Raw genomic sequence first — 10067 nt, 5'->3', positions numbered from 1 at the left:
TAACCTCTGCTTGGAGACAGCCTTTCCCTTCTCCTGGCCTCCGTAACAGACGAAGAGTTGCTCTGAGGTCCGAAGCTTTGGGTCCGGTCGATGTAAGCGCGAAGAGCGCGGACCCGACACAGCAAAGCTAGGGCTGGGTCTGCCTCCTCCGAAGGCAGCGCTTGCAAGTTCACTACCTGATCTTGAAAGGGAGTGGTAGGAACCTTGGGCACATATCCGGGCCGGGGTCTCAGGACAACGTGAGAGTAACCGGGCCCGAATTCTAGGCACAATTCGTTGACCGAAAGTGAGTGCAGGTCCCCTACCCTCTTGATAGACAATATCTTAAGCTCATAAGACGCCAAAGGCTCCTCTAGGTAGGGCTCTGAAGTGCTCTCAGCACTAGAGCTAAATCCCAAGAGGGTATCGAGGTTGGGCGAGGAGGATTTAGTCACCTCGCACCTCTGAGGAACCTGACGATTAGGTCGTGCTTCCCCACGGACTTACCTTCTACTGCATCGTGGAATGCCGCTATTGTGGCGGCATATACTTTGAGCATGGAGGGAGACAGCCATCTTGCTCCAACCCATCTTGCAGGAAGGAGAGCACGACGCTAATCGAACACCTTCGGGGGTCTTCCCGGCGGGAAGCGCACCACTCAACGAACAGGTTCCACTTCAGCGCATAGAGGCGCCTCGTAGAGGGGGCTCTAGCTGAAGTGATGGTATCTACGACTGCTTGGTAGTCCATCTAGAACCTCCGCGTCCCGTCCAGGGACTAAACATGAAGATTCCAGAGGTCTGGACGCGGGTGCCATAGAGTGCCCTGTCCCTGAGAAAGAAGGTCCTTCCTCAGGGGAATGGGCCAAAGAGGGGCTGTCGCGAGGAGAGTTAGCAGCTGTGCGCCAGTGCATCTGTGCCGAGGGTACCCCCGGTCAGGGAATAGTACCACTGGCAATGGGTCGAGTCCGGAGAGGCAACAGGTCTACCTGTGCGGCTCCGAACTGGTCCCATATCAGCTGGACCGCCTGGGGGTGGAGTCACCACTCTCCCGGAGGTGTTGGCTGACGAGATAGCTCGGGCCGTCTGGTTCAGCGCACCAGGGACATGAATGGCCCGAAGCGACCTCAGCTGCTTCTGCCTCCACAGGAGGAGGTGGCAGGCGAGTTGGAGCAAACGACGGGAGCGTAGACCACCCTGACGGTTGATGTACGCAACGGCCGTGGTGCTGTCCGTACGGACCAGTACATGCTTGCTACACAGCAGCCCCTTGAGGCGGCGGAGTGCCAAGTGTACTGCCAGTAACTCAAGGCAATTGATATGCCAATGCAATTGCGGCCCTGTCCACAGTCCTGCAACTGCATGCCCGTTGTACGTGGCCCCTCAGCCGGTGGCCGAGGCATCCGTGTACAGCACAGCATGCCTGGACACTTGTTCTAAGGGCACCCCGGCCCGGAGAACGAAGTGCTGGACCACGGGCTGAAGGTTTGGCGGCAGTAAGGAGCCACTGGGACCCGGTACTGACCTCTCTGCCACGCCCACCCCGGGACTCGGCCATTGAGCCAGCGTTGAAGCGGTCTCATATGAAGCAATCCGAGCGGCTTTACCGCGGCTGCAGATCTTTTAATATGCCCCAGGAGCCTCTGAAAGATTTTCAGTGGGACCGCTGTCCTGCCCTTGAACATATTCAAGCAGTTCAACACCGACTGGACTCGCTCCTCTGTGAGGCGCGCAGTCCGGTTGACCGATTCCAGCTCCATACCGAGACAAGAGATCCTCTGTGCGGGACAGAGTTTGCTCTTCTCTCGGTTGACCCGAAGAACCGGCTCTATCGCATCCTTCGCCAGTAGGACCTCGATCTCTGACCTCAAGACATGAGCCTCGCTGCTTTGCACGGAGGTGAAGAGGATGCCCTTGTACTTGGGCGGCCGGCGCGCGAACTGAATCACGTAGCCGAGTCTGATGCTACAGATGAGCCAGCGAAACGGCCTGAGAAGACCTAGTCAGGCCCCCGGAGACCATGCAAGCGGGACCAACGGCACCACAGACGTGCCCGGGGTGGGGCAGCGAAGCGGAGTGCTCTGGCCCGACTCGGGAGGCCCGGAGGCGGCCCGAAGTGTTGCCTGAACACTCCTGGTTTGGACAGAGGGTAGGTGAGAAGGCCGGGAGGCATCCTCGAGCCTACTCTGCTGTCCACTGGCCGAAGGCAGGGAGGTGGAGTACTCAGCCCCGACTCGGGAGGCCCGGAGGCGGCCCGGAGTGTTGTCTGAGTATTCCAGGTTGGGGCAGAGTGCGGGTGAGAAGGCCCGAAGGCGGTCTCGGTGCCCACACTACTGCCCCCTGGCGAGGGGAGGGGAGGAAAGAAGTGGCAAGGCCCGGGGGCGTCGCACACTACCAACCTGACCCTCTTGGGGCCCAGAGAGAGAGGAAACTGCTCTTGAACATGTGGGTACCACTGGACTCCGGAGAGCTAGTGGCAGAACCGTTAACCAGTCAGGGCCCCCCGGTCCTCCTCCGGGAGGGTGGGGGAGGGATGCGAACATCGTCTCCCCCGAGCAGCTCCTGTTCTCCCTAGCCGGCCTGTCTCAGGGCCACGTCCCCTTGTGCTTGCCTGCCGGTTAGCGGGCCTTGGACGGGTTGGGCGCCTCCCTCACGTCCGGCACCCTGCTTCTCCAGTGGAGGCTGCTGCTCGGCTCTAGCAGGGTGGAGGCGGACGCAGGAGGGGATGCCCTCGGCGACAAGCGGGCAGAGGCGCTGCGACCGACGACCAAGCAGCTGGTCGTCGGAACCCTGGTGCAACGCCCCCGTCTGCTTCTGGGCCACCAAGAACTGCTGGGCAAAGTTTTCGATGGTGTCGCCGAGGAGGCCAGTCCGACAGACAGGCTTTTCTTACGCATATCTGCCAGGTTCCTATTCCTGGACCACTAGTGTGGAAGTCGCCCGACCCAGGGAGCGTGCAGTGATTTTCATCACCTCTAGGGCGAGGTCCAACACCGCACGCAATTCCCACTGTAATCCTCAGGCCACCAACGCTTATCAGCCAAAGTAGCCCTTTTCCAGTAACACTAGAAAATTAACTAGATCGGGGGATAGGCGAAGGGACTCGACCCCATCTGAGGTTTCATAGTCTCGACCGCGCATCTAGAGCGGCGACTGACGCGCGCTGGTTGTTGTGACAACCACCGCTGTCAGCCTGTCGCTATACGGCACATGGCACGCTGAACACTCAAGCCCTTTATGAGAAGGGTGAGACGAACAACGCACCGACGTGACCATGTTCTTCTTCGAGAACATGAATCACCCACAATCGCAATCTCACATGCGGTCGTGGCCATCAACGAGGACAGTAAAAAAGTTGCATAACAGGAATACACAGTTGAATGAAATTTTGAAAAAGACGCAGGGTCAAACGGTGTTGCTCTTTTGTGAATGGAAAACTGCTCTTTTAGCGTGCTGAAGAACTCAGGGAGATGACCGCGGCTACACACAGTTCGATCGTGCAAGCCTGTGTGAGCTCTCAGTGTGTGTGTATATGTACAACGCCCAGCGAACCAACAACTCTTTTTCTTTGAATGGGAAACCGCCACCGAACAAGCTCTTTTAGTTTCACTTTCGTCGATCACCCGCACTGGCAGTTTTCTCTCACGAGACTCGAAATTCACACTCTCCGTAGAAACAGCAATACAACTGTTCGGCTCCGAAGTAGAAAGTGCTGATCTACCATTCCACTTCCTGTTTTATACCCGCGCTGCGGGGCAGAGCGTGGAATGCGTGGATCGCATGCCAAATTTCATTGGCTCGTTTTTATACACTCGAAGTAAGATTGGTCTCTAAAGTCAGATCCCATTCGTCGGTTCAGTTCTGACGTACGTAGAACGTGACCGACTGAAAGGGAACTATTGACTCTCTCTTTACTAGCACTTTAGACATAGTTGCTCCCCGGCGCTTAAAGAAGATTAAAGCAAATAATCCAACACCGTGGAACAACGAGCACACTCGGGCCCTTAAAGGTCCCATTCTTCACGTGTTTTCGAAGCTTTGATTATGATTACAGTGTGCAATATAACATGAGTTCATGTTTCGCGTGTAAAAAAACTGTATTTTTCACACAATTTACTTATCTGTATACCGGTGTTTCCTCTGTCCTAAAAACGGCCTGATGATTTCCTTGTTCTATGAAGTCCCTCCTTCAGAAACACGTAACGAGTTCTGATTAGGCCAGCGCTTTCCGCGCTGTGATTGGACAGCAGCTTAGTGCACGTTGCACGGAAAGGTATCGCCTCTTAGGGTAGATACGCGCGCTCAATGTTATTGCAAAAATGTCTATATTGCCTTATCAATTTGAGCCGGAATCAGACCCGGAGAATATCGAAGAGGATCGATTACAACCTGCTCAGGAAAGACTTTTGCTGGATGTTTCAGAATGGTAAGCTGTCTATTCAGGAGTTTAAACTGATCATTACAAACGCCAACAATCGGTGGTGTCTGAATGAATTACTACACTTATATGCTAAATTTTTCGGATTAGTTTCAATTACCATCTAATGTTAGTTAACAAAGCTAAACAGCGTTTAACTTTGTGTCATGAGTTACATAAACCAAATGGACCAACTTAAATAGTAAAATACACTTACCGGTTGTGCGCACCATAAACAACGCCTTCTCCAGACAAAGAGGGAACTGCGTCGTCTTTTAAGAATAATCTTTCTGCGAATCCGGCATTAAACTGATTGAGATTGAGGAAGCAGTCCTCAGCAAAATGTGCTGCACATAGTTTTAAATTGTGATTATAAATTTCTGGAACCGAGTTAACCATAAACTGTAGCCATTGATCTCGTACATCGTCAGGGCTGTAGTCCAAACCGGCCGTTCGCTGTAGGCTTTGAAAGGGAACTTCTGTTAAATAAAATATCTCGCTTGGCATTGAACTTTGAGCTTTATAATTTTACAGGTATTATTTATGCTCTAACAGCAACATTACACACTAACTAAAGTTTGAAAGATGGAATCGCAAAGAATGGGACCTTTAAAACAGCAGCCAGAAAAATGGAGCGCAGCTGGAAGAAAACAAAACTGGAGGTTTTTCGCAATTTGTGGAAAAAGAGCATGGTGGCATATAGAAAGGCCATAAAAACTGCTAGATCTGCTTATTTCTCAACTCTTTTAGAAGAAAACAAACACAACCCAAGGTATTTATTCGATACAGTGGCTAAACTAACAAAAAATAATGCTTCAACTTCAGACGTTTGTAAACAACACAGCAGTAATGACTTTATGAACTTCTTTACTAGTAAGATTGATAATATTAGGAATAAAAGTATAACCATGCAGCCGCCTACTACAGTATCACTTCAGACAGAGCGCTGTAGTGTCACTGGAAAAATTACACTCATTCACTACTATAGGAGGAGAAGAATTGGCTAAACTTGTTAAATCATCAAAATCAACAACATGTATGCTTGACCCTATACTGACTAGGCTATTAAACGAGATACTTCCAGAGGTCATAGATCCTCTGCTTAATATCATTAATTCATCCTTTACATTAGAATATTGTCACGGCCGGCTCACAAGCCGCGACAAAGAAGGAGATGACATGTTGCTAAATGCACAAAGAAATAACATTTATTAAAGTAAGATTAATAAAATAACAGACAGGACCAAACGACAACAGAATCATAATGAAGACGACGACGACAACCAAACTGGCACGAGGGGAGAGAGCGTGCGCCATGACCACTGAAGGGAGCTGCTTATAATTGCCGGCATCATTCTAGCACAGGTGTAGACCATCAGTGATTAGGATGTCACTCACGCTAACTCCAACCTACGAGAAAAGAAACAAAGGACAACCAAACCCACACAATATGACCCATACTCTGGGGCATAACACCCCCCTCCATAGAAGAAAGGGTGTACATTATTGAAACCCGTCACCCGATAACTCCCAAAACTAGAAAAAAACCCACCATACTGTAATACTCTCCAATATCCTCAGCAACTACGGGCCCTGTAGAAGCAAATTAAGAAAGATACGTAGAGCAAAACAAGACACACAGCAAAATCTCCAGTGTCAAAATCTTGGTGTTAAGGACTCTTAGAGTAAAGAGTTAATTTTCTGGTGTTGAATTAACACTGCTAGTGTAAACCGCACTCTCTGGCTGGTGAACATATTCAGAGTTAAATATCAATAACACTGACAGAGAGTATAGTGACATCCGGGACATTTCGGCAGCGGAACAAGCTCAAACTTTTTCTCACAGACGCCATTTTCTTTGCCTCGCGATGCGTAACATCAAGGAGGGGAAACGCTGATATTGCGTGTTTCATCCTATCGTTCCATCTCATTTACGTATCCATTTTATAGCATTATATTGTTTTATAACTAGTTATGTGCTGTGCACGGTTAAACAGCTTTCATAGAGGCATTTTCGTTGATGTGATTCGGACGGAGCAGACCAGGCGGGTGCTTTTTCACAGGGAAACGCCGTAAGTAAGTGTTTTAGGTCATTTACAATATGTATTTTATAAAATGTTTATTTAACGCGATATTTAAATGCTCTGCACGCTTAAACGAAACAACCTTTCTCACAAGCGGCATTTTCTTTGACTCGTGAGTGGTGACATGGAACTGACGACGAGGAGGCAGGTGCACGCTGCTTGCACGTTATGAGGGAAACGACGAAAGTAAGTGTTTAGCCTAATTTGCAACGTGTTTTTTTAATGACGTCGTTTAACGATATCTAACGCTTTTAAAACGCGCCTAAACCTTTCTTACAGACTAGGCTTGTGACGCAGTTGAAACACGGAGTGTGCTTTTAACAGAGAAAACACCTAAAGTAAGTGTTCTACACATATAATAATCTGTATAATTACTGTATAATTATGTATTTATGTCTTGGAAAAACACATTCAGTAGCTACTGCTGCTTAAAAGGCAGTGGCCTCACTGGTGAAGCAGCATCAAACGGGGGTTTCTAACATGCTTTCTCTTCCCCGTTATAGTTCATTCACCGAACTGTAATCTTATTGCACTACTTAATCTTTGTGTATGATTTTTATTGGGTAGAATTCCAGATTCAAAGACTCATATTACTAACAAAGGAAAGCTATTTTTTTGCGAAATCAAGTGACAAAGTTTTAGGCAGGATTGTTTTATGAACTTCTAAAAATGTTGACCTAATTTGCTTTTGACCTGTCTCTGTCTTAAGAAGCATCATGTTCATCAGCTGCATCAACATTGATTTTTGACCACCCCCCTGGACTGAAACCAAGGCTGACAGATGACCATGCTTTCTGTTCTGCAGCAAAAAGGTATGTTTAAGGTATAGAAAACTGTAGTGCTTTTCTTGGCAGATTATTGGTAAATATCTTTAAGCACAGATATTGATCAATAATATTTATTTACAATAAAGGACAACTAAGGCAAAAAGTGCATGCATCCCTCCATGGATGCTGGATCTTATACACTAGAGATCAACAGTGTGAGAAAGAAAAAGATCAATGTCAATGTCTATGGTGATGCACTTTTATGATGATAGATGCACTTTTATAATGGATGCCTGCACTTATGATGATAGATGCACTTTTATGATGGATAGATGCACTTTTATGATGATGGATGCACTTTTATGATGGATAGATGCACTTTTATAATGGATAGATGCACTTTTATAATGGATAGATGCACTAGAGTCTGTGTTTAAAACTAATGAAACGTGTATACTTTAAGACTGTTTAAAGTATTTCTTCATCCTCAAACTATATTTTGCTCGTTGCCAGCACACCTACCATATGACTGAAAAACAGAAGAACAACTCCACAAACTGCAGACCAATACCCTTGAAAGTGTCACTATTATTGGAGGACCAATACTTTTAGAATGGGTAATTCATTCTTTCAGACTAAATATTTATGCAAAATGTAGGCTTATTATCACTAACTTTTGGTTAACGTTTGGATATGCCTTCATGTTTAAATGTATTGTTTTTGCTGTTTGTGTTTTTAGGAGAATTTCTATGATGCAGCAAGTAAAGGGTACCTGGCTTGGTGTTTGAAGGCTGTACAGACTAGAACCTGTCTGGAGATGGTACGATTTAACATATAACATGAGAGAATCATGGCCACAAACATCACATTTGTTGGTATTTGGCTAATAGAATTGAGTCAAACTAATTGTTTTCATGATTTGACAGGTATATATTTTCTTTTTGATTTTAGACTCAACAGATTCGGAAATCACCTGCCCCCAACATCACAAAGTCAGGAAGAAGGGAACAAAAATCATTCCAGCAGATGACAAGTAAGTGAGATTTCTTAAGGGTTAGTTCACCCAAAAATGAAAATTCTGTCATCATTTACTCACCCTTATGTCGTTGGACACCCTTAAGACCTCCATTCATCTTCAGACACAGATGAAGATATTAGTGTTGAAATCCGACGGCTCAAAAAGGCCTTCATTGACACCTATATCGTTTCCTCTCTAAAGACTCATAAAGGCACTAAAGATGTCGTTACAGAGCCCATCTCACTACAGTGGCTCTACAATAATTTTCTGAGGTGACGAGAATAGTTTTTGTGCGTAAAAAAAACTAAATAACGGCATGGCAGATTTCAAAACACCGCTTCATTAAGCCTCGGCGCATTTTGAATCATAGACAGTCCATGCAACTACCACTTTCAAGCCACAGAAATATATAAAGGTACATCATTAAAGTACTCCATGCAACTCCAGTGGTTTAACATACATTTTCATTAAACTATGCAAATGGCGTGTTTGCAAAAAAAAAAAAATAAATATATATATATATATATATATATATATATATATATATATATATATATATATATATATATATATATATATATATATATATATATATATTATAAATGGAGTTGAGATTTTTTGAGCAAATAAAGCACTTGTTTCATAAAAATGAGGTTAAACCCATGGAGTCACATAGATCACTTATGATTTCCTTTGTACCTTTCTAGGCTTTGGAAGTGGAGGCTGAATAGGCTGTAAATGAAAGGACAGAAATTTCTTAGATATTATTAAAAATATGGAAAAAAAGATGAAAAAAAGTCTTACGGGTTAAGAACAACATGAGGGTGAGTAATTTAATAACAGAAGTAACTTGGATGAAGTAAGCCTTTAATGTACTTGGAAATCAGTCAATTCTAACCAAAATAGTTTATTGGTTGAGTCACCAAAGTCCAAGATGATTGAACTTTTTGCACCATAAACTTACTGTATTTATAAAATACAACTAGTATTAATTGTAATTGGTCTGGTATTGTGTTGTTTAGGGAACCAGGATTCCAGAGAGTTGGATCTACACAGCTTTTCCTGCTCTGCATATGAAACCACAACTGAACTGCACTGTTAGCAACTAGGCACACCTGATCCACAGATATCCTGCGACTGTTTTTTCATCTGCTGAATGTTGTGTTGACTCAAGTACTGCTGTTCTGTTGCAAAGTTGAAGGTACTGAACCAACTTCACTGTCACAGGACATATATTCACTGACATGCAGGACTTGAAGTATTACACACTTATAAGCAGCTTTAATAGCTTATGAAAGAAATGCATATATTATGCCTTCATCATTTATTTTAAAAGTTAACCTTCTGTGATGTAAATGGACTTGCTCGTAAATAAAGAACTAGTTTAAAACAACTTTTTGCATTCTTTATTTTTTACTTTACAATGAACAGTGTGTGTGTTTTTTTTTGTGTGTGTGTGTGTGTGTGTGTGTGTGTGTATGTATGCATGTATGTGTGTATATATATATATATATATATATATATATATATATATATATATATATATATATATATATATATATATATATATATATATATATATATATATTAGTTGAGTAGATTGATTTCCATTTTTCTGAAGTGTTAGGTCAACACCAGAACAGTGTAGAATTTTAACTCTGCCAGTGTTTTCTACAAAGCTGCACTTAACTCTGTAAGAGTGTTGTTGTTATCTGCATTGGTGTTAATATTTTACTCTATTAGAGTTTATAGTAACACCGAGTTGGGTGTTGTGAGAGGCAACACTTTTTAAAGTGTTGAATT

The 10067-nt window shown here is 44.7% G+C and overlaps 2 long non-coding RNA genes across 2 annotated transcripts; both read left to right on the top strand.

Moving 5' to 3' along the window:
• The first annotated feature begins 6678 nt into the window (after positions 1–6678).
• Positions 6679–8124, top strand: LOC137091175 (uncharacterized). The gene is made up of 4 exons (XR_010908037.1): positions 6679–6817; positions 7189–7291; positions 7760–7863; positions 7986–8124. It is a non-coding gene; the product is annotated as an uncharacterized lncRNA (long non-coding RNA).
• A 72-nt stretch (positions 8125–8196) lies between these two features.
• On the top strand, positions 8197–9657 carry LOC137091220 (uncharacterized). Its single transcript, XR_010908054.1, has 2 exons — positions 8197–8279; positions 9287–9657. It is a non-coding gene; the product is annotated as an uncharacterized lncRNA (long non-coding RNA).
• Positions 9658–10067: the final 410 nt, after the last annotated feature.

This window comes from Pseudorasbora parva, chromosome 2 (assembly GCF_024679245.1).
Source record: "Pseudorasbora parva isolate DD20220531a chromosome 2, ASM2467924v1, whole genome shotgun sequence".
In the NCBI taxonomy this organism is placed as follows: Eukaryota; Metazoa; Chordata; class Actinopteri; order Cypriniformes; family Gobionidae; genus Pseudorasbora; species Pseudorasbora parva.
The sequence above is the reverse complement of the archived record's forward strand: the minus strand, read 5'-3'. Positions and strand labels throughout refer to the sequence as shown.